Genomic DNA, 22,729 nt, shown 5'->3' with positions numbered 1-22,729 from the left:
GGAGTTTTCCCAAGGTGGATTTCAATGCCAAGAATCCAATGCAAGTGTCTATTCATCGATTGAAGTCCATCTAACCTCCCATTTAATCCGCACAAGGTTTCATATTCTAAAGCAAATACTTGATTTGGGAGCCGAAAAGAGTGTGCTAGGGGTCAAATTGATAGATTTTGATACTACGAAGCCAATCGTCTAGTCAAATCACAATTCTAAGGATGTTTGCACCCTAAATGGAGCCAAAACCACTTGCTGGGAAGTATGAACATGGAGGATTTGAGCTGCTTATTTTATAAATGAGGGTTTAAGCTTTAAAAATACCAAAAATCCTCATGATTGGGAGCAAGGGGCATAAAATTGTTTGTGCCCCATCAATTTGATGATTTGGGGCATTTTAGAACTGTCAAAATCATGAGGAATGGAGAGAGGCATGAGATCCATCATTTTCACGCTTTAAATCACCTGATGTCTCGCAAAAAACAAACCAATGAATGAAAACATACCGTTTTTCTCTCTCCCCTCTCTCTCTCTTTTTCTCTCCTCTTAGTGCTTGTTTTCATGCCTTATTTTATGTGAGGGGGGTGGACTAAGGTGAGAGATCTTGATCGTGGGTTGATGTTGGATCAATATGGAGCATAAATTGGTGTTTGGAGAGGCATCACTCACAAATAAATAGTGTGAGTGGCTTCTCAAATACGAAGTATGCATGGGGTTTTACGTGGTTCAATGCGTTAAGTAAGTTTTCATGTTGTTTTATGAATATAATGTGATTTTATGAGATTGGAAATGGTTTCTATTGATTACAAATGACTTCTTCCATCATAAATATTAAGAAAATTAGCAAGAATTAATCATCTATCAATTTTACAATGAACACGCAAAACCCAAAAATTGTGGTTTTACAGTAAATCATGGATTTTTGGGGGTTTTGGTGTGTCAAATCATGTTCTCATGGACTGGAAGGGGGGATGAAAGTAAATATCAATAATTATAATCAAGTTGTATTAAAAAATCAAAAAATCAAAATAATTATTGACTAATAAAAAATAGGATTTATGCATTCAAAAAGTATGGAAAACTTATACATGCATTCATGGATGTATGATAGGACTGAGGCATGAGATTTAGCCTCAGTTTAATCCTATTTCTATGTTAGAGTGTGTATTTATTTCTTTCTATACAAAAACAATACATTGAAATACTCTCTAAACCTACCACCACATACACAACACTTAACAATAGGGAGAGGAGGGGTCATGAGTGCTAAATATAGACTGAAATCTTTTTTTAATTATGAAATTTACATATAGGATGTATTTATTTTAAGAATTAAAGGGTTCAGTAGCACAAGGATACTCGCTAATGTCCGTGTGCAATGCCGCAAAGACGCTAGTAGTATGAAATCATGAAAAGAATTGGTTGTGCACATCCATGTTGTTGATTTGATTAAATGAATTGTTTGTGCACTGGTGGGCATTTACCTTTGCATTGCATTCCATGTCCATGGTATCATAATGAGTATCAACTCTTGGATTGCATAGCACTTTGTTTCCTAAATGTTGACCTATGTTGAGGGTGAGGAGCCCCAAGCTATGGGGTTAGTGATTTGTCTCCTTTGGGGGACTTATTCAATGAGGATTATACTTTATCTCTAGAATGATTGACGATAAGAGAGGACTATGTGTCATATGTGTTATATGTGTGAACGACGCATCTTGGGGCCAATCTCTGATGTATAGGAGAGCTGTAGTGGGGCCATGGCAATCAACCGAGGGGTGCTCTTTGTTATGTGCTACGAGGTGCTAGGCACCATTATGTTTGGGTACTCCCTAGAAAAGGGATCTGTTGGACTATAAAGGGTACAAACACATGTATAAGTTAGATTAAAGAGTATATCTTCCACACGCTCCTGGGCTATGAGGTCATGGGGTGTTTTGGTTGAGCGTAGAGGCTTGGCTAGAGCTTTAGAGCTAGTGTCGGGCACGCTCAGTTTTGGTCCCGACATGGATGCTTGTAGCAAGAGTATGTTACAATTTTATATATCAAGAAAGCTTTAGAATGGCCTACAAGAAATCTAAAATTTAGCAATTCTTATGGTAGTACCATGAATTCCTATAGCAAAAACGAAAATTTCTATAGGAGCAACTTATATTCATGTAGTAGCAAGGTAAATTTTTGCCATTCTTAGAGCAACAAGATGAAATTTTACCATTTCTACAATATTAAGCTAAATTTCTCAAATTCATACAATATCAAAAAGTACTACAACAAGATAAAAAATAGTGAAAAGTGTTACATCAACCTCAAAAAGAGCAAATATGACAACTTTATATTATGAACATCATTGGTTACAAGAACTTGAAAATTAAAAAATACAAGTTGTTGTGGATTTTCTTACATATTTATTTAGAATGCAATGTCTTATTCAAGATACATTGTGATACATTTATTATGATGAAAATGCTAGATCATTATTGTCATATTTTTGAGGTAATGCAATTATTCTGTGTAGTTGGAGTAGTGATCTACTTATTATATTATGGTTCTATATCTTCGTTCTCTATTATATATTATGGATGTCATTTTATATGATGGGTTCTCAGCCTTGGCATATTGTCTCGAAATGGTTGTACTATAGAACTACGGCACATTACCTATAAACAGTTCTAGACAATTTCATTTTGGCTATAATGCAAGGAGACATTGTTAAACCTACAATTTATGGATTAAGGCTTAGAATACTAATTCACCTTGAGTATGATGATCCATAGAAGGACTTGCAAATCAATTTGATGCAAGTCATTGTTGTAGTGCTTGAATCAATAGTGCAAAATTCTATGGATATTATAGTCATTGGCCAGTTTGATGGGATAAACAATTTTCAAACTTTGGCAATATTTCATTGCACTAATTTTGGTGACATTTTAGTACTGGTAGTAGTGTTTATTTATCTTGAGTGGAAAAAATAGATGTCATTTCTACCACATGAAATTGCAATCATGATGAAGGCCATTACAACCTCATTGCGAGAGACCGCAACATCGTTGCAGAAAACAAGGTTGTTACAGTAAGAAACAAGGTTATTGCAACAAGAATCTTTGACAAGGTTCGTGAGGATGCTTCACATTTCAGTGTGGGAGGAATATGATGACACCCAAAGAAGCATAAAAACAAGGCACAAAAATGGCCATGCATATATAATAATTTCATCTTTTGTAAAAAAGATAACAAGTACATTGTTACAAAATCACCAAAAAGAGATAGAGATATGAGGGGGCCACATCCACATCTACATCGATCATAAATAAATGATATACACAAAGTGTTACGTGCATGCATTTGTAAAGGGTAGGAATACTCAAAATTAAAGGCCAAAGGTCTTATAATATCAAATGTATCAAAGTTTCAAAGAAATAATAAAATACGAAGGGGTGTGCTTTTTGGGGAAGAGGTGGGGTGGAGTGCATGAGTGGTTATGTGTCTCTTTCCCTTCCCTCTATTGTCCAATTGCATACTCTCCTTTTTGGTGGTGCAAAAAGTTATTTTCTCTCCTCTCTCCTATGTTTTTTGTGCAGAAATTCTTCTTTTCCCTTTTGTTCTTGTATAATGGTTGAAGCTATGGATGAAGATGATGAAGATAACGATTTTGTTCATTATTAAGTGGAAGATTTATGGTTTCTTTTCAGTTTTAAGATTAATGGCTCAACCATGTGCATAGATTTTGCACGCTTCTACCTTGGTTTCCTGTTCATTTTCTACCGTGGGAGGGTTACTGTCAGCAGTCCATCAGAAAGGATGTTTAGAAAGCTCCGCCCGGCACTCCCATGGAATCTTACGGGGTTTGTGATCTAGGGATTTCCGCGTCTGCCACGTAGCGGAAGTATTTCGGCCGTTCCCACTTAGGATCGACCTGAATTAGGGTTTTCCTTATTGGTCATTTCCTAACAGCAACTAGCGTCGGACCCAAGTGAACTACTTTACGCAGAAATGCCAGGTTCGAAGCAGATTCATGCTGCACTTGGTTCAAGGAGAATGGGAAATGAGAGGGATGCAAAGCTCAACCTCTCTGTCATAAGGCATAGTCCCATTCCGTTTCCCTAAAACAGTGTAAATCAGGTTCAATCATAACTCTAGGTCAACACTTTTGTTGTTCGTGTTGACGATCTTCCTGCTGTTCATCGTGATTTGAGAAAAGTTCTCGGCCAACCGGGACCACCCATCTGTAGGACGGACCTATGGCCCATCCTCCGCACTTTCCTCGGGTTATTTTAGTTATTTAATTACCTAACACATTAGTTGGACATGTAACAATCAGCTTGTTTAATTAACCCATTAGGCAATGGTTGTTTCACATAATCTTATCACTTGACATAGAAAAACAATATCAGACAAGTTCCTTATTAACATGTTATCATATTTATCTTTGAAATACAAAGAGTCCAGCCCGTAGGCTTATCCACAATCCGCCCGAAGGCTATCCAACAATCCACAGGGATCACTAATCCAAGTTTTCACCCGTAGACCAGTATGCGGGTCTCGAGATCAAATCCCGAGTCACGTTAGCCTCTTGTGCAGGGCCCAGAAGGTGAGGGATTTACAGCTAGAGCCCCCTCTGGCACCCAAGTGTCCTCTTGCTCCAAGTAGCACTCAACGGAGAGACCTCTCACGGCGGGTTCGGTCCACTTGCCCGGTGCAGTTAAAAACCCCCTTGGTTAGGGTCAGGCAGGCAGTCGGGGGTAATTGAAGCTACCTCTCCCTTCAGGCCTTCAACCTGAAGTATAGATATCCATTTATCTTTTAATTCATTGATCAAACAAAGCCAAACAGTGCTCTAAAATCTGTAGCAAGCACAAACATTTCCATTGATAGTTTTTATTGGCAAACTACTAAGGAATGAATCCTTCCTTTTGAATCCATCCAGCACTCGATCCGGGATGACTTGCAACTTGGCAAGATCCCCTATATCCTAGGTTAGGGCGTACCCTATTAACCCGACTTGGTCAAACCTTAAGTTCATCAGTTATTTCAGTTTATTTGCTGGTCTTTAGTTTCCAATCAATCTTCTTTACTCACGAAAGATACTAAGTTAGGATGATTATTCATCCTCTTGCAAGATAACTTGCGTAAGGACTTGCCAACCTCGTTGCGAGAATTTGACCATTTCCTTGTGATCGAATCACAAGATCATATGACTCCGCACTTGTTACGCAAGTGTCGCATCGAACTATGAGACTATGGAGTCAAGAAACAATCTGTTCCTGATTAAGGCTAACATTGTCAGTCCTAGAGTTCCAAGTTCCATCTCGTAAGATTCTTAGGGACAAACCCTAGTTCACTTTCCAATTACATTTTCATTGTCCCTACATTCAGTGAATGTGGGCAAGTATTTAAGGTATAGGAATATCAGTTTTAACAATACGTACAATTAGGTCACGTATTAAATTCCCTAGTGAATTTCTTGGAATTCAACTTTTTCTAAACGAGTACTCCGCGGTTTAGGTGTTTTAGGTTTATGCCAATTTGGTTAACTCTAGAAAATAATTACGTGACCATTTTCACATGACTCATTGTCTATGCATAAATTGATTTTTCAACCCTAACTTTTTGAGGTCAGGCATAGGTTAGGTTAATTCCAACTAATCTTCCTATACTTTGCAAACAAAATTCATGTTAAACAAGTAACCTTTTACTTGATAGTTTGTGCAGTTGACAAATGATAATTTCCTAGAGTTTATGCATCGTAAGAATCATTTCATGATTTGCACTTTCCATGATGATTCATTGCAAAGAGGATATGGATTAATAGTGTGAGATGCAATTTATACTTCTAGGCTTAAATGAAGTATACTATTTTAATGGACATTAATCTAATTCTTAATTCATTTCAATACATAAAGCTATTTGCTAGAAATGCATTTATGCTTTCTTTATTTTTTTTGAATGTTTTATTGAAAGTATTAATGACAAAGTTCCTTCATCGTGAGCATTTAGGACAAAAATATATCCTATTTCCAACAATTAACCTTGCATGATTGAATTATAACAATACCAAATAAAAATTAGGAAGGAAAACCTGGGCTCGGGGCTGCGCCTTGAACTTTCTTAGGAGGCATCATAATTGTAGTTTTTCCGTCGTGGAAGTAGCTTTACAACTCCTCTTTGGAATTCCACCGTTGCTCCCTTTTTGCAATAGCTTGCACTGTCTGTCGAAAGTAATTTTAGAAGGCTCTAAGGCCTTTTGAGTGGGAAAGGGAGGTGTCAACAGACCCTCAATCACTCTCTTTTCTTCTACGAGTGGGAAAAAAAAACAAGGCTCCAAGGGTATTTTGCATGGGGAAGAAAAGGGCTAAGGGGTCCCTTAGGGGGGGATTTATAATCGCGGGGAGGCAAAGGACCCTTAAGGTCAAGCTTTTTGAGGGGGGAAAAAACCCTAAGGAAGCCTTTAAAGAGGAATTTTAAGGGGGGTTTCAAGATGCCTCAAGGGAAGGGGCTAAAAGAAAATTTTAAACGAGGGGGGAGGGGTTTCAAGAGGCCACGGGAAGGGGCCCTAGGGAGGGTTTTAAGACACGGGGGAGGGGTTTTAAGAGGCCACGGAAAGGGGCCCTAGGGAGGGTTTTAAGACACGTGGGGGGGGGGGGGGGGGGGTGGTTCCAACAACCATGGGAAAGGGGGGCTTAAGGGGGTTAAAACACAGGGGGAGGGGGGGGGGGAATTTTGGAGCCGTCTGATGGCGGCGATGTCCAGGCAGCAGGCAACTTGGCAGCTCCTCGCCATCACGCGCAGCAATCCCCTCGGCTTCTCCCTCCCTCAAGCCCTCTCTCTCTCACGTCAACTACACAGTACGGCATTGTGGCGGCCCTCACTCCCTCCTCTGGTCCCTTCACGGCAGCAGCCCCCCTTGGTTTAAATAGGGGAGGGGAGGGGGATCCTCCCTCTCCTACGTGTCGGTAGGCATGGCTCCAAGTGTGAGCAAGCTCTAGCAAGGAGCTTGCTCTACATTCTATTTCCCTCTCCCCCTCCAGCACGACCGTCGGATGGGGGGGATAAGGGAAAAAAAATTTCCATTATCCTTAAAAAATGCTATATCATTATCCTCATTTCCTATTAGAGGTAGTTCACGTGAAAAAAATTAGAATGTTACACTGAGAGAGGGTAAGTAGGATACAAACCATCACAATGTCTCACAATAGAACACATGTGATATGTAGCAGCCTCAATAAACTACAAGACATCCTTGCACATGGCTTTCCATTAGTATCTCTCTTTGATCTTTTTGGATTTAGCCCAAACTCCTATGTGACTAGCCCATAAGCTCTCATGAAACTCCCTTATAATTTGTAACTTAATGTCCTTATCACATAGTACTCGAAATGGGACTCTTTTGAAAAAGTTTCTATTAAAGGGACAGAACATTCATGATTAAATTTTGCACCTCCAATTTTAGTTTATTCATCATTTGCCATCATATCCTCTTCATCTTCACACCTTACTCTAGACAAAAGATGAGTTTTTATGAAGGTTAATTAAAATGTAAGACCCTTTCTAAAGACCTTCAAATCCACTCCACAATTGTTGCTAATGGTAGGAAAATGACACAAATTATTTTGTATTTTCTCGAGAAACTCTACAGTAAGGAAGTGTTTAAGAATATGTTCAAGAAAGGCATTGCATTTAGATGAATAATTGTAAAGTTTACTATCTTGTTTTACCATGCATGATCATCCTCTAATGAGAGAGAACCTTCCACAAGGAAATGATGGCACATATGTGCCAAAATGTGTATCCAAGCTCATTTAAATGACAATCTCATATACAAGCTCAATATTGAGAGAACTACTTGCATTCAAGTATTGTGATGACAACCTTGAAGCAGGGTAGGAATGTTGCTTATATTTCATTATCATTACATTTCCAAACTCTATATCTACAAATATTTTAGTAATTTATATTAGATAGTTTTAATATAAAAGTATTGATCTTTTGTCAAAATACTCCCATGTTAATAAACTCAACATATGGGATGGCTTTAATAAAATATCAACACTCATTGTAGGCTAGAATAGGATAATAATATAATAAAAATTTTAGCATCTCTACTATATATTAAGGAGGGGTCGGGGCTTGCTGCCACGTGGCAGCCCCCGACCCCCCCGTTTGCAGAGACGCGGGGGTGCCACGCGTCGGGCACCCCTCGCTCGCCCGAATCGCGGGCGTCGGTCGGACCGGCGTCTCACAAACATGATAATGCTGCACAATCTCCACTTGAGCCTAGCTCTCAAGGCCCTCCTCACTACACTCAAATATTCTACAACTATGAGACATACAAGCTTAAGGATTAACCTTGACTTTCCCATCTTTCTCCCCCTCTTTCCATCTCTCATTCCCTCTATCTCTTTGTGTTGCAACCCCTAATCTATGTGGAGTGTATAGCAGGACTATGGTGCATCATACAAAAGTATAACACACTACTATAGGCAACACAAAAAACACACAACGCTTTGTCAAACAACTCATACAAAAGTCAAAGATAATAACATAGGAACACGAGAATTCATCATACAACACTAATAACAATAAATCATAGATATAAATAAGAGAGTATGCTAGAAATAGATAAAAAATATAGAGAAAACCATAGTGCCAACCAATTGTGAGATATCATGTAATATCAAGAAAATCAATAATGCATCTAGTGAACATCTACAATGAGTAAAAATGTAAGAGAGACTAATAATACCTCTTTAGGTCACACTTGACAAGTGCCTAGATAACTACACTTCATGAGGCATCTAAAGACGATTCCACATATGAAAATACTAAGACTAAGGTACTAAAGCATACTAAAGATAATGCATCAAGCCATGGCTAACACCTGGCATAGCCTAGTGAATGGCTAGAACAACCATGACTCAAACCCTTGCATGTTAGGGTATTAAATGCCTTATGAAAAGTAGACATACCTAATAAGATAAATTATTCCTTACTCATAGAATTGTGCAATGAAGTAAGCCACATAGAGAAACAATAAGTAGAGCCTTTCTAGTAGGATACTTATAGCCATCTATTGCAACTGCATAATCCACTTAGAAGATTATCACAAAACATAGACGTATCATATTATAAGTATGATAGAAAATAAAAACTCTGATAGTGATAAGAAAAAAACCTCATGATCTATGAGGCTCACAAGCATCATGAAAATCAATGATGTACTATTCTTGTGCATATTGCTTAGGTGATACAAAAGATAGAACATCAACTTCATGAATCTTATAAGATATGAGTTACCTTATCTTAAAATCCATATTGATATCCTTAAGTACTTTAGTGATATCAATCTTCAGAGCATCATGATCCAATCATTGAATTTTAATTTTTTCCTATTGCTTCATATTTTGTAATATAGAGAATTTAACCAACAATTTATCATATTCACTCTATGATCCATCATGCTTCTCTTTAAAGAGCATCATTCTCATGTATTAAGGATTATGAGTTTTCTTAAACAAAATAATGTTGCAAAAGTATATATAGCCGATATATGACTTGAGACTTTTCCCCTACAATGGCAATCCACTGATCATATATACTCTTTACCAAAACATTCTTCATCATAGTAGTATCACTCTACAAAAACATTGATCTATCCATATCTACATCTAGATCCAATAGCATCTAAACCTCTTCATTACTATATTCACTTTGATAAATGATATTGATGGCTACTTTCTCCAAACTACTACTTTTTTACATCAAGTCTTTGTTTAGCTATATCAGGTTAACTATTACCTATACTGTCTAACACAAAACATTTCCAAAATTGTTAGTAAAACAACTTCGATCACAAGGATGAGGCCTAGCCATGGTAGGGTATAGGACTCCAAATCCATGACCACCAGAGTAAGGGAACTTCTACCTCAAATACTCCCACACTGAAAAGTTTGCATACTTGTTGAGGGATAGGGTTCTGTCTTCAATAAGGGATGATAAGAACAACTCCATCTCAATAGGGAAATAAATAAGACTCCATCATGTAGGCCCAAGGATACTTTGGGAATAGGGCTTGGTTGTTCCTCTTGAGATAAGGTTTTTATTTTTTATTTTTTTATTTTTTTTAGGAGTGTATTTTTTTAAAAAGGGTTATTCTTTGTTAAACCTTTTCTTGCACTTCCTTGTGGTTGTTGCCAATGTGAGATGAAGGAAAGGGAAAGTTAGGAATGGTGCGGGACAAGGGAATTCGGAGAGAGTGAAAGGGGGAAAATATTGGGGATTCTAAGTAAGGTGGTAGGTTGTGGTTTTGAGATGTGTACTCTAGGGAATTCATTTGATGGCCAAACGTGGGACTACAAAAGGGCCTCCCTTTTTCAAAGGTGGTTTATTGAATAAAATAGGCATATATTACTGGTTTTCTTTTTGTTTAGGTGAAAGCCTTAGGGTTAGGGAAAACAAGATGCCGCATGGAGAGGATAAGAGAAAGTTAGAATGGGTGAGCTACTCGGATTTGAGGCCAACGATAGCAACATTTAGGTAAAACCATAGGAGGATAGGATGGATAGGCATGAGGATCACCATGTTCAGTCAAAAGAGAGATATGAGAGGTGTCGAGGAGCTTGGTGAGCCTGCTACCTAGAATTGTGACCTGCTAAATAATGCCATGCGTAACCTCACAACAAAGTGCTATGGTGATGATGCATAGCCGGAAGGTAAGGCATTATCAGAGATCCGACCAAGCCTTGCGAATGCACCAAGATGAGGTCGATGAAGAAGGGAATTTTATTCTCTTTCCCTTCCTCTACGGTATGTGCCTATGTTACTATTATGATAGGAAAGGGGGATGATGGCAGAAATAGGGGAGCAAGACGTGTTTGGGGCAGGTGCATCGCAGCTGCTGCATATTCTTTCTCTCTTGCCTCTCCGTTCCTCATATGCATCTTCAGGATTTGTTACAGCTTTCCATCTCTCTCTTCTGCTTCGTTCTTCTTATGGCAAAACACTGTAGATGCCATGGTGTTTGCCTCACAGTTGGAATCCAAGACCAAAGTTTCAAAACACTTGGGCACAAATCAACATTTGATCGCAGATGATGATTGTTAACTTGTCTCCTCTTAATCATGCTACTACTGCAGGTCTTCATTAGGAGCCAAGTCGTTGTGGCCAATCTATCATAATTCCACAGGATGTTGATGAAATCGTGATATTCTAATCTATGTCTCTCTCTCACAAAAACGTCTCTGATCTGTCTTTCTAGTACACACTCTCTTCTTCCGCAACTGCCTCTCTCTCTGTCGTCTGTTCTTCTATCCATAAATCGTCGTCTCTCTCTGTCTTCTGTTCTTCTATCCATAAATCGTCGTGCTCCTAGCGTTGGGAATGCTCCTTGGAAGAACCGTAGGACATTGCATAAGAAGAGGAAGAAGAAGGCGTCTTCTTCTTCTTTGTCATCCTTGTTTTCTTGTTCCTCCAAGGACGTCTGCACTACACGACATCGATGGTGCTTGAAGTCGGAAGAAGACAAGGGCATGAGGTTGTCACACAAGTCGTTATGCTCACAAGCATAGGAGGACCATTCTCTGTGTTCCACTTTTGTCGAAGAGGTGCCACGAAGGTGCCTCGAGGGAGCCAAACCCTTCTCGAATTGATCTGCTTCTCCTGACACCTCCCACAGGTTGATTCAAGCAAAAGGGTAAAGGCCTATGTTGGGTCGAGGATATGATGACAATTCTCTGTACTTCCCACCACTACTCGAGGACATTCTCTCTCTCTCTGTGTCACACGTTCTGAATGCAACCGTTTGCTCTTCCTTTCTCTTTGTAGGTAGCCTTTGTTTATACAGTCGCATCCCTAGTCTCTCTGCTTTCTCTCGCCGAGCTTAACCTAAGGCGGTTTTCTCTCTCTCTCTTCAAATTTGCTCCCTCAATGTACAGCCATGCAGCCATCACATGACTTCATGTTTGCTATGAGAGCACTCAAATGTTCCATTTTGTCCCAGATCTGCATTCCTGTTGTTAACATGTACCTACATAGCTAGCTCTGTGAGTCCTCCATATTTTCTCCATATTTTTCACCAATCATTGTAATAAACAGAACATGGCCGAGTTCAGACTAGGCACAAATGGAAAAGCCCATTCCCATGTCCTCTCAACCGTTCATCATATGGGGGTAGTAGACATCGTAGGCCTAGACACTGAAGGGAAGTCTGGTATCAACACACGTACTGCAACAGGTCCTACCCTCATAATGTTGTCTCAGTTTATAACTGGTGTCGTTGTGAAGAAGAGTTGGTCATAAAGCACAGCTCTAGTCACATGATTGTCAAGGATGCTTCCAGTCCCTCATCCGATTATGCTCTTCAAAGCTCGAATATAAAAGTCACTGCTCATGCTGTGGATGATAATGGATTGGACTGTAATGTTTTCACAGGACATATCCCGAAGCGGCAAAGGTGCAATAAGGCCATCCATGAATAGCCTCAATCAAGACTTGAGATCAGCTTCGTTCCCCGGCTGCGCACCAAAATGACAGCAACCCTTCCACGGTAGAAAATGAACAGGAAACCAAGGTAGAAGCGTGCAAAATCTATGCACATGGCTAAGCCATTAATCTCAAAACCGAAAAGAAACCATAAATCTTCCACTTAATAATGAACAAACTCGTTATCTTCATCATCTTTATCCATAGCTTCAACCATTATACAAGAACAAAAGGGAAAACAAGAATTTCTGCTCAAAAAACAGAGGAGAGAGGAGAGAAAACAACTTTTTACACCACCAAAAAGGAGAGTATGCAATTGGACAATAGAGGGAAGGGAAAGAGGCACATAACCACTCGTGCACTCCACCCCACCTCTTCCCCAAAAAGCGCACCCCTTCGTATTTTATTATTTCTTTGAAACTTTGATGCATTTGATATTATAAGACCTGTGGCCTTTAATTTTGATTATTCCTACCCTTTACAAATGCATGCACTTAACACTTTTGTGTATATCATTTATTTATGATGGATGTGGATGTGGATGTGGCCCCCTCATATCTCTATCTCTTTTTGGTGATTTTGTAACAATGTACTTGTTATCTTTTTTACAAAAGATGAAATTATTATATATGCATGGACATTTTTGTGCCTTGTTTTTATGCTTCTTTGGGTGTCATCAACTGCTCAGACGTGTCCTGAAGATACAAGTGGAAATGTTACACGTAGTGCATTATAAGTGGGTTGTGTGTTTAGTGACCATGCCTATGGGATTATGGTAGATGAGATATATTGTGCTTGCATAGGAGGACCTCACAAATCAAGTTCAAGGCTGAGCTTTAAGGACAATAGATATTAGTGTTGTGTGCAAGTTCTTGTTCAAATATGTGATATATCATTATGGATGTGTGGGCAAGATTTTGGGTTGATAGAGGAGAGCTATATGTTGATGAGATTGGAGATTTATTCTCTAGGTTGTGAATCATGCTTGCACTTACATTGGCCTACAATTGCAAAGGGAATGGAAAGAAAGACATCTAGAGGAAATTTATGAGAGTGGCCAATGTTACTTCCATATGCTTAAGGGTTGATTACACTACGCATAATTCTATGACAAGATATATGCTTTTAGAGTTGATGTGTGGATAGAAGCCCATCAGGTCAACGGAGGAGGTGACTAATATATGGAATGTATTACCATGGGAAGAAGAAATAAGTAGAGAACCTTTTCTACCTCTAATGATTCATTAGTTAGAGAGAATATTAGAGGATATAGATCTTGTAAAAAAAATATTGAAAGAAGCCAGGCTATGCAACAAAGACAGGTTTGCTAAAAGACATAGACTTTGACCGAGAGCTATAGAAGAGGGAGACTCATTATTTGTTTATGACAATCGTTTTGATAATCAATATAAGATTACCAAGAAGGTCTCCAAGAGATGGTTTGGTTTCTTGCAATGTGAGATATTCATATGATAATGCTAGCTATTCTCTTTATAAGCTTGATGAGACTAAATTGAAGATACCTATGGCTAGAAAAATATTTGAAGTGTGAATGGGATATAGGGTAGCTCTTACTTTTGGTGGTGCAAAATCTAGGCTATTCATAGGTGCATACTATTGTGTGCAACAAAGAAGGGAAGAAGCTTTTAGTTGGAAGCTAAAATGAAGTGGAAACAAGGGAAATATATGAAGAGAAGAGGCAGAAGCTCTTAATGTGAAGCAAAAGGTTAATTCTTAAGGATTCTCATTGTTGTGAACTATTCCAAATAGGGATTGGAGGCTATCCATTGCTATCCATGAAGATTGTTATCTCATCTACCTTGGATATATGTGTGAGTATTGCCCTTGGCTATCTTGAATAGAGAGAAGTTGAGGATTGTTTTGACCTTTCATGATTTATTTCTATAGTAAGTTGCGAAATCGAATCTTTGGGTTGAAAGAAAGATATTTTGGTATATCTAAACTCTCTCTCATGAAATGCTGGTTGTTTTGATATCCATTAATGAGCTAATCATAATGGCTACTCATTTGACTCCCATTTTTTTAAAAAAATATTTCCAAAGGTGGCTAAAAAGTTTGTTGAAATCTACTCATATGTAGAGGATCTCTTGTTGCTTGAGAGCCTAAACCATGTGCTTGAGAATTCAACCCATTTTTGTTCCACTCTTCACCTCTTTGTGATGGTTCCCAAACCTCATATTGGCTATTTATAGTTCCTCTTCTTCTAATATTACATTAGAAATTTGAGTTTATTGGCTAAAATGGAACCCTCATATTCATACTAGCTTGATCCTTTTCTTTATTCTCTTTGTCACCCATTCATAATGCCATCCATTGAGCTAATTGGGATGTGAATTGGGCATTTGATAATACAAGTTTGTCAATAGTGTCCATTGTTTTGATCAATGGTAGGCTTACTTTGACTACCAATCCACAACATCTAGACTATAATATCAAAGAAAAAGAAGTAAGAGAACTTATCTTTTCCATTGCCTTCATGTTTGTTGCCATATCTTGAATGTGGTAATAGATCTTGAGCATCACTTGCATGAATATTTATATTCATATTCATATATATCTTCATAAGAGTAGAGTATTCAAATTAGAGACTTTGTTATAATTTATCCACAAAGAGTCTTTCTAATAGCTTGCATCATCTTCATAAAGTCTTCACAAAGAGTCTTCTAGATGGCTATCCATCTTCTTCATGGTCCTTCACGTATAGTCTTCATAAAGTGATAATCAAAATCTTCAAGTTAATCCTTTTTGTTTCTTAAAGAATCTTCTTCATAGTAGAGTTAAATCCAACCATAATTGCTCTAATTTAATCTCACTCTCACTTGGAGATTGTATCTAAGCATGTCTAGTTAGAAATGACCATGCCCCTTTTTTTTCTCTCATTCAAATTTAGGTTCTCATTCTCATTCAAAGATACAGATTTTGCAAGGCACTAATATGATCTCCCCTCCAAAGTAGCTCAATTATATTAATATCTCTCAAAAGAAGTATTCAATCACTATCGATAACATAATATTGCAAATATATCCCATATCATAAGATGAAGATTCTAATCCCCGTGTTTCCATATTATCCATCATAATGGTTACATATTATTAATAGGATACCATAGAATATGAATCAACATATCCAAATTACTAATGTTCCATGTATCTCCATCATAGTATGTATTATGTTTTTATCTATAAAATGAAATATCTTTAATATTCCATAGTAAGAGAATAGAAATCTTTGTAAAATACATTACATGCAAACTCAAAATCAAACTAACTCTCTCTCTCTCTCTCTCTCTCTCTCTCTCTCTCTCTCTCATAGTTATGTGTACCTTCCCTCATTTATTCCATACTAAAAAATAACTACATTATTTATCAATAAGACGACTCTAATTTTTACAATATATGCAACAATACTTAAATAAGAATAATAAAGAACATTTACATATACATAACTAAATACACTATCTTATAATGTAGATTTCATACTATCTAATTACAAAATAAATCTCATAAAGCAATCACTTTACTAAAAGCATTTGACTATAATACCTAGTATTTATAAACAATAACTCATTCCTAAGAACTATAAAATGATAAAACTACCAAATTTAACATACTCTGATATATACGATTCATTATTTTACTTTCTATATGATCGATATAATTTTTAAAAGAATGAATATAAAAAATGTATTAAAGTTTATTAGTATGAGTAAGTGAAGTGAGAACTTATCTGTTGAGTGTCATATAGCTTGAATATTTCCAAGAGAGTTGTATCATATACTCCTTAGAGTAATCAAAATAGTATGGTTGTATGTCAATGTCACTCTTCTTCTCCAAATGAGTTTTGAGATTCAATACTCCATGAAATATAATATAAGAATAGCCATATAATAAATAATCTTCATAAATTGAGCTATTATTCACGAGTTCTCTCATCCAAAGAAAGTTACAAATCTAAAGGTTTTTCCATCCAAGATCCATATGAGATTTAAATATATCAATGCTATAATATCCACAATATTGAAAAGGTAAATCAATGAGTGGCAACAAAAGAGATTAGAAATATCACTTTTTGCCTCATGCTCTTTCCATAATTAATTTCGTTATAGCTTATATTCTATGTAAAAACTAATCCTATGAAATATGGAGATTCCTTATTAGAAAAACTCTATTTACTTTAAAGAAACTCAAAAACTAATGATCACATCCCTCTCAAATGAAATCTTTACTAGATTCAATAAATAAATACCTTGAACTTGGACCTCTCAATAAGGCTTTTTCAAAATATCTATTATAAATAAGAAAATATTGTTATCAAATTTCTCTCTCTGCAAGTTTTCTGAAAAATATTCAACTAATCAAGAAAGAACTTTTCAAAATATCTAAGTTATGATATTGAGTATTTCTTATATTTTGTTTTCTTGAAATCATCAATAAAAACATCATCTTTTCCTTTTTAAAAATCTCTTTAAAGAAATCTAAAAAGAGATTAACAATTATTTTTCAACAATATAGAAAGTATTTGCTATAATCATATAGACAAAGAATAGAAAAATACAAGCACACCTTAGTCACTATTAAATACAATTACTATATTCTTAAAAGATATGATACTCCTTTTTCCTCACTTGAGTAGAGTAATTTTTAAATATACTAATTTTTTAAATAACTCTTTCTTTTGAGTTAGAATAAAAGAAAATTTTAATATACATATTTTTCATTAAAACAAACTACAAATCATAACATCTAAAGAATGTAAAAATATGCATGATACTATTTTTAAAAATAGTATAAATAAATGAGAGAAATATAATTATTTATTTTAATTATTATGAAGAGTCATAGAGAAAATATCAAATTTAAAGATCACATAATCTCAAATAATCCTTGTTTTACTCTTGCGTTTCATATAAATACTATTTTATTGTTTATCTCCATCACTTTGTTGACTGTCTATCTTTACTTTTCCAAACATCAGCTTCATAATCAAATCTTCCTTCTATCTTCAAGTTGATAAGAAAGCATCATGCTTAATAGTAGATTCTATAGCGTCATCTTCAAAAGATCTTTCTCTTCTCTTTGCTTGTTGTTGTGACCTAGATTATTGAGGCAGATTTTTCATTGATCCGCCCATATGAGTCATATTTTCTGCACCTCATTGATTCATGATAATCTTCTTGCTCCTTGATTCTTTGCTCAAAGCTTTTCATCTTCACGAATAATAACTCTTCAGATACCACTTGTAATATGACTCCTTCATAATTGTGAAAAATCACATTGCCAAGAAAAGTAAATAAAGATACATATGGAGAAAATAGAAAAGAAGAAAAATTGATATAATATAAGATCAAGTCTATAGAGTAGGAAAAATGAAATATCATAACATGCACTCCAATATGGAGCTAGAATCTCTCGACCACACCACCCAAGCTTATATTATGTATATGATAAGGAATCCCAATCTCATTCTCACTCTCAATCTCATTCACAATCACAATCACAATCTTGAATTTTTGGATAAAGGAGAAGAAGGATTTCCTCGATTAGGTATCTTCTATATGAATCCATGAATTGCTTGAGAACCATAGTATCTACCGTACATGTCTTCTTGAATAATGTAATCAAAAATATCATTTATAAAAAATATAAATATATTTAATCTTTGTAGACTATAGAGTTTGAACAATACTACCTAAGTTCACACACACACACACACACACACACACACACACACACACACACACACACACACACACACACACACATTTATTATATTATAATCGATTAGATAATATAATATACATAGTTTTCTACATGAAAGAATCATAAAATTAATAGGCTCGAAAGTTTTACTTAGAAGATCGTTACAATATTCAAAGCTTGCAACCAATCCTTCATGGTATGTTATAGCTAGGATTTCAAGAAGCTTGCAATGAAGGAGTGATCAAATCTTGCTTGAACCTTGGAGAGTTCACATTGGGTAACTTATGGAATCACCTAAGTGCAAGGAAAGGGATTTTTACAAAAAGTGCATAAGTGTATACCTTAGGGATAGGCTGCCATTAAATTTTCCCTCCAATCTTAAAAATAAAAAGGGGTGGGGTGATAGGGAAATGATATAAATATTTCCATACTTAATACAACCCCTTCTTTCAATTTCTAAGAGCATATATATTAACAATTTCATAGGCATCACCATTTTCTATACATTATAATACAATCAACTTACTCTTGGCCTCAATAGTCCATATTTGTAATGTCTTTGGATTTTCTTCTTTATCTCTCTATTCCATATGTGAACACGAACTTGGGTCTTTCTTTTTACTCCTTCTCTATGTATGAATAAGGGTATAAGGCAGGGGGATTAACTTAAGGTTTTCCAACTTTAATTTTTATAAGAAAAGTTCAAGAAAATTTATAGGATGCTATCACAAACATTTGTTGTCTTGCCATCAGTCCCACATGCTACCATACAAACGGCCTACATCTACCACCATTTCTCAAGTCAGTACCTCCCCTAGATCATCGAATGCAACTCCAATGTTCCAACCTTGTACTATATGCATGTTGCCACCTTGATGAGAGAGAGAGAGAGAGAGAGAGAGAGATGCAAGAGAGAGGACATGAGAGAAAGAAAGAAGAGAGAGAGGGACTATAGAAGAGAGAGAAGAGGTGCAAGAAGAGAGAGAAAGACTGTAGAGAGGAGAGAAGGAGAGAGAAACAAGGGAAGAGGAGAGAGAAATGGCTGGCAGCCACCATGGAAGGATAGGAGAGAAGGTAAAGAAGGTGAAATGACACATGTATATTCATAAATTGGTACCATGCCAATGTCCTTCACACCTTTTATACCTACGTCAGTGTGACACTAGGTATTTCCCTCCATTACAATCCACCCCCCCAACATATTGATCACAAGAAAACTGTTCATAAACATCGACATCATGCATAGAGTGCTCATCATATGCATGCTGCTTGTGATCATATGCACCACACTGCTCATAATAGGGTGGCTGTCCACACTCACTCCCGCACAATTCGATCAATGATTGCATAGAGTCCCCTTGAACTTCTGCATCTGTCCTAGCAATTAGATCAATCAGCATGTTCTTGTGTTGTACGTAATCTAGGCCTTCTTGCAAAACAATACTGCCATAGAGGTTTACAAGAGCCGCCACAATACATTGTTGTACCAACTGAGGGGTATTAAGTGTTAATTGTTGTACAAGTACCTACTCAACCAGAACAACATCTACTATTTCTGCAGCCATCATTGTATCATCAAATATCATGAGCGCACGTGCCAATGCAACCATCATATCAACCATTCTAGCATCAAGCTTGCTGAACATAATTTTCTCTATGGTACTTTTGATGACATTTCCATATGCACACTGCTGCCCATGAGAGTAAGCATGAACATCATACATATAGGCATGGTGCTGCCCAAAACCAGATGATGTCTACTATTCGTGCATGGATTGAAGCCCATATGGGGGCCCTGTGCTCTCTGCATGCATTCCATACAATCCAAAATTACTAGCAATAGGTGATGCATAGTTGTCATTCACACCTGGCATAACCATATTGCTGTAACAAGGTGCTCCTGGAGCATTGTAATAGCCATAACGATCTAGATACCCTGCATGCATTCCCAATCCATCTAGCAGCATATTGCTACCTATATATGACATTCCTTTCTGCACAAAAGCAGGCTGGCTATTACAGCCGCTACTCCAGCATACATGCTTCTGCCCATGATTCTCCATATCCTGTATCTACTCCAACATTGAGCCAAGTTGGTCCTCAGGTGCTTCCCTTCGCTGAGTGATCTAATCCCAGAATGCTGATGGGGAAACCTTTGGAATTGAGGAGAAGGATGGAAGCTTAAAATAGTCAACAAGATGCCCACCTGATAATCTTGATCATGGAGTTGAAGCATCCAAGGTGGAGCTACTCAGGGCAATGGATGTGTGTCTGCTTGTACTTCGACAAGAATAGAATTCAGCATTTGGTCGGGCTGCTACATATTTCAAGACAGAAGAGTTGTAGGACAAACACAGTTGCTTGCAAAAAGGGAGATATGATCTTAGCAGTGACAGGACTGTGGTTGTAGTTGACAGTGGCAGCAGTGGGCATGCAGTTTTCAAAAGATATGTCTGATGAAGTTTTGTTGAACGATTCCCCTTCAACTGTTCTCTAGAACAAAATCAAAGCCGATAGAGCTATACCATGTATTTAGCACTATGTCATTATAGCCAATCTGCAGGTAGACCTATGGCAAAACTAGCTATCCACTCCTCAATAGACCAGGACCCCCTTGCTATTGCATCTCGATACCATGGTTCCTCTTGCATCATCCGCTTCATCTTCATCATCATTTACTCTTCCAAAAGTGCCTTGTTGAGATGAATCCTGTAGTCCTATAGTCGCTCTATATGCAGTCTGTAAGAGAGCACTAATGCTTGCTACTATTGAAAGATCTCTGACAGTTGCTTCTGCTATATGATTCTACCAAAGGTGATGCTTCTGCCAAATGGAAAATCCTTATGTTGACAAGGCACGCTATTTGATGAGACCTTGAGCCGTAGTGCCAGGGAATTCCAGCTACCTTTGTTTAACAATGGAGAGCCTACTCATTCCTCACTCAGCATGGATCAACAGCAGCAAATGTGGATGCCCCTCCTTATCCTCTTGCTGGATCAATGAAGTACCCTCCTCAGTTTAAACTAAGCACAACTATTTGCAATGCGCCTCATGCAGTGGTGCCGATGGTCTAGGTTTCGCAACGATCACCCGGGCTGTAACTGCCTAGGATGAGGAGCAAGATGCTCTCTAACATCAATAGCCAAACATGCAGCATCCATATTGTCTTTAGCAGGCGCTTTGCAGCTTGCATAACTTATTGATGACCTTCAACTATGAAGCACATCTTCGGTCTTTTCTCGAAATGTTTATTCAGAGCAAATGTGATGGTTTCCGTAGCCATGTAGCAGGCATCGAATCCAGTGCATACAGTTGCGAATACCTTGAAGCTGTGAAAGTCTTGTGCTAGCAGCACTCTTCTCTCTCTCTCTGGTCGTGCTAGCTATTATTTTGCTCGTTCCGCCATGGTATCTTTGTGTGCGTCTGCTTTCCCACTCCTTGAAGCCTTCGATCAGGACTTGGAGGTGAACTGGCGAGACGGATTCTTTGTCAATCTTACGGATCACCTTCCTTCCAATCATTGAAAAGGCCATTTCAATCTTGCGCTCTTTTCTTGAAGTGTTCCAAGGATGAGCACAAAGTCTTAAGCATGGATCTCCTTTTTGGCATGCTGGAAGCTTTCCCATTGTAGATGTTAATGTTTATTATTAGTTTTGTTATTAATTAATGTTGTGTTATGTTAATATGTAGATGTTAATGTTAATATTATTATTATGTTGTTGTTGTTTTGTGTTATGTTATTGTTTATGGTAATGTTAATGTTAATTTTATTATTATTATTATGTTGTTTTATGTTATGTTATTGTTTATGTTAATGTTATTGTTTTATGTTATGTTATTGTTTATGTTAAATGTTAATTTTATTATTATTATGTTGTTGTTTTATGTTATGTTAGTGTTTTATGTTATTGTTGTTATGTTAATAATGTTGTTTATGTTATTGTTGTTATTGTTTATGTTATTGTTGTTAATGTTATGTTGATTGATAGTTGTGAATGTTATGTTAATGTTTTTTATGTTATGTTATGTTATTATTGTTATTGTTAATTAATGTCTTCTATCCAATTATTATGTTGTGTTATGTTATGTTTATGTTTATGTTGTGTTATTATTGTTAATGTTATGTTATGTTTATGTTTATGTTATGTTATTGTTGTGTTATGTTATGTTTATGTTTATGTTATGTTATTGTTGTGTTATGTTAATGTTAATTTTATTAGTTAATGTTAATGTTAATGTTAATGTTTAATGTTTGTTTATTTGATGATTTGATGTTATGTTATCTATTTATTAGATTATATATTAGTTATTTATTTATTAGTTATTAAAATGTTAATGTTAATGTTTAATGTTTAATGTTTAATGTTTGTTTATTTGATGATTTGATGTTATGTTATCTATTTATTAGATTATTAGTTATTTATTTATTAGTTATTATTATTAGATAGATTATGATTATTATTATTATTTTTATGTTATGTTGTTTATGTTTATGTTGTGTTATTATTGTTAATGTTATGTTATGTTTATGTTTATGTTATGTT

Source organism: Lygodium microphyllum, chromosome 20, assembly GCF_053477565.2.
Source record: "Lygodium microphyllum isolate KBCC chromosome 20, Lygodium_microphyllum_v1.1.10, whole genome shotgun sequence".
Classification (NCBI taxonomy): domain Eukaryota; kingdom Viridiplantae; phylum Streptophyta; class Polypodiopsida; order Schizaeales; family Lygodiaceae; genus Lygodium; species Lygodium microphyllum.
Note: the sequence above shows the minus strand (reverse complement) of the source record.